Below are 3,378 nucleotides of genomic sequence, written 5' to 3'. Positions count from 1 at the left end.
GTTTAACCATCTAACCAAAAGCTTCAAATCTGTAAATTTATTTCTTGCTGTTGTTGTTGTCTTATGCTGTCGAGTCATATCCGACCCATAGTGACACCCATAGACATTTATCTCCCAGAACGCCCCACCTCCTTCTGCAATAGAGTTTTCTTGGTAAAAACACGGAAGCGATTAACCATTGCCTCCTTCTGGGCAGTTAACCTGAGTCTCCACCCTCGACTCTCTCCCATGATGCTGCTGCCGAGCACAGGTGAGTTTTGACTTGTAGCAGATTGCCTTCCACTCGCTAGCCACTGCCCAAGCCAGGACTGGAATGGGTAGGCCTCTGCTTGACTCTCCTGTAGTCGAGACTGGTAGAGTACTGGAAACTCTCCAGGTGTGACTCCGAGAAGTAAGTTTGCTTCTTCCCTCTTAATGATAATTGTAATAATAATTGTGGTATTGTTAAGCACTTATTTGTTAATGATGGGACACTAAAGATGAATGAATAAGAGAAGACCATCAGGAGCAGAATTTTTGTGTCTCAAAATCAAAATGCCTCCCTCAGTTGATGCTACAAATCTTGTTAGTGCAACCTTCACAACATTGCTAAAATCCACCATTTCCTCTCCACCTAAACTGCTACCACATTGATCTATGTATCCCACCTTGGTTACTATATCTGCCTCCTTGCTGACTTCCCTGACTCCTGTCTCTCCCCACTCCAGTCCATATTTTACTCTGCTGTCCAGATCATTTTACTAAAAACAGAGTTCAGACTGTGCTTCCCCACTCCTCAAGAACCTGCAGTGGTTACCCATCCACCTCTGTATCAAACAGAAACTCCTTACCATTGGCTTTAAAGAACTCAATCACCTTGTCCCCTCCTATTTTACCTCTCTGATTTCCTTCTAAAACCAGCATGCTCACTTAGCTCCTCTAATGCCAACCTACTCCCTGTTCTTCCATCTTGTTGATTTTACCCCGGACCCCTCATCTCCAGCTTGCCCCTGGCCTGGGACTCCTTCCCCCTTCACACCTGAAAGACCCTCACTCTCCTCACCTTCAAAGCCTTAATAAAATCACATCTTCTCCAAGATGCCTTCCCCAACTAAGCCTTCATTTCCCTTATTTCCTCTAACCTTTTGCATCACCCTTGTACTTGTGTTTGTATCCTTTAATCATTCCACCCTCACACCCACATCACTTATGTACATATCCATAATTTATTTTAATATCTGTCTCTCCCCCTAGATGGTAAGCCCTTTTGGGGCAGGAGGGGATAGCACACTCTCCCAAGTTCTTAATATAGTGCTCCGCACACAATATGCACTCAAGAAATACCACTGATTGATTCTAGAAGAGGTAAAACCACCTACAGAACAGACAGGTACATTCTGATAGAGGGCTGGCTAATGGGTGGAAAGGAATGGAGATGTTGAGTCTTGTTTTCATTCCAAACAACATTGAAAAATGTTTTTATTATTGCTTCAGTTCTTACCACATTTGGTATGTTTAATTACATTTTCTTCCTAAACAGTTTCAAGCTCTCTTTCTCGCATGCATACACGCCCGCACACACAAACGCACACACGCACACATCATCTAAACTATGAAACTGGGTAATCAGCTTGCAATTTAGCCCAAGAGTCTTTTGGAAATTATATCCATTAAGATTTAGCTGAGTTCTGAGATTACTCTTAATAGCCATGCACAGCATTTATATCATAACGAATGCCATGTGGTACAAACAAGTATTGTTGGTAGTACATCTCTTGGTTTATGAATCCACAAAGCAAACCATGTTATTTCCTTTATTGTGTTAATATTCATTCATCAGTTCCCCTGAAGCCAGCTGGAACAGAAAACACCTAAAGATGTGAGATCTGAAGTTGGAGCTGCTACTCAACGAAAGAGACAATTACTTCCCCCAAATTCAAAACGTTGCTGAAGGCACCTCTCCTCCAAGAAACTTTCCCTAAGCCCTCCTTTCCTCTTCTGCCACTCCCTCCTGCATCACCCTGACTAGATTCTCCCTTTATTCATCCCCCCTCCCAGCCTTATGTATGTATCTGTAATTTATTTATTTATAATAACGTTTGTCTCCCCCTCTAGACCGTAAGCTCACTGTGGGCAGGGAATATGTCTGATCATTGTTGTTTTGTACACTCTAAGTATTTAGTACAGGGCTCTGCACACAGTAAGTGCTCAATAAATACGATTGAATGAATGAATAAAGGTGCCCTCCTTCTAATGAAAGAACAGCCTGATATAGTTCAGTACAAATCTCTAACAATGAATGAATATCATTTCACTTGGGGGTAAATTCTACTAGTCTGTACTAAATATTAGGAAAATATGTCTCACATAAACATGATGACAGAGCTGTTGGGGGGATGTCCACTTTCCTGCTGCACAAAGTTGGAGTGTTGGAGTGTGAAGAGTATTTTCCTTCCCACTCAAATAAACACTGAAGAGTTCTGTGTGACTTTTGTGGCTGAGAATGTCTGCTGTGTGACAGCAAAATTTGTTTCTATCACACAAGCTCTTTTCATTTCAAAGAGCTTTTACTAATTGCTGTTTCCTGAGAAAGCATCACTGATCTACCATCTACTGCAGTTGAATAGATATAATAAGGAAGGAAGGAGGGGGGAAGAAGCCTGTTTGGGAAGACAAGAGAAGCAGCATGGCATAGAGGAAAGAGCATGGGCCCGGGAGTTAGAGGATCTGGGTTCTTATTCCAGCTCTGCCACCTTTCTGCTATGTGACCTTGGGCAAGTCACTCACCTTCTCTGTGCCTCAATTACCTCATATGAAAAATGGGGATTAAAGCTCTGAGCCCCATGTGGGACATGGACTGTGTCCAATCTGATGACCTTGTATCTATGCTAACACTTAGGTACAATGTCTGGCATATGGTAAGCACTTTAAAAATGTCATGGAAATAATGAAAACATCTCTTTTGGTGCTAGTGCAGTAGGTGTTCAAAGATTTTGTCCCTTCATTTTATAGTCCAGGTAAATTTTACTTCGTTACTGATCTCATTATGACCCCCTTGCCCCCATATTTTCTGGGTTTGTAGAAAAAAGAAACAAAGCAATAGCCCAAAGAAAGAGGTAGACTATTATTTAGTCTTGTAAAGAGTAAGAGAACAGATGTTTCACTCCAGTAACAATTGATGACAATTATTCACAGGACAGAGGTAGCACACTGCTTGATTGTCCAGAAGGGCTTACACAATAACCAATATCTGGATTAATTGGCCCGCATTAAGGTAAACTCATTATCCTAGATCTTTGGCTCTGGACGCAAAATGACTGTTGGACACTACTCAAAAAGATTCCAGGTTTGATTGTTTTTGTTTTTTTTTAATGGCTTTTGTAAAGTGTTTACTATGTG

At 41.5% G+C, this 3,378-nt stretch overlaps 1 non-coding gene across 1 annotated transcript; it reads right to left on the bottom strand.

The window, feature by feature from the left end:
• Nucleotides 1-260: 260 nt before the first annotated feature.
• On the bottom strand, nt 261-394 carry LOC119935421. Its single transcript, XR_005453304.1, has one exon. It is a non-coding gene; the product is annotated as a small nucleolar RNA SNORA7 (small nucleolar RNA).
• Nucleotides 395-3,378: the final 2,984 nt, after the last annotated feature.

This window comes from Tachyglossus aculeatus, chromosome 11 (assembly GCF_015852505.1).
Source record: "Tachyglossus aculeatus isolate mTacAcu1 chromosome 11, mTacAcu1.pri, whole genome shotgun sequence".
Classification (NCBI taxonomy): Eukaryota; Metazoa; Chordata; class Mammalia; order Monotremata; family Tachyglossidae; genus Tachyglossus; species Tachyglossus aculeatus.
The sequence above is the reverse complement of the archived record's forward strand: the minus strand, read 5'-3'. Positions and strand labels throughout refer to the sequence as shown.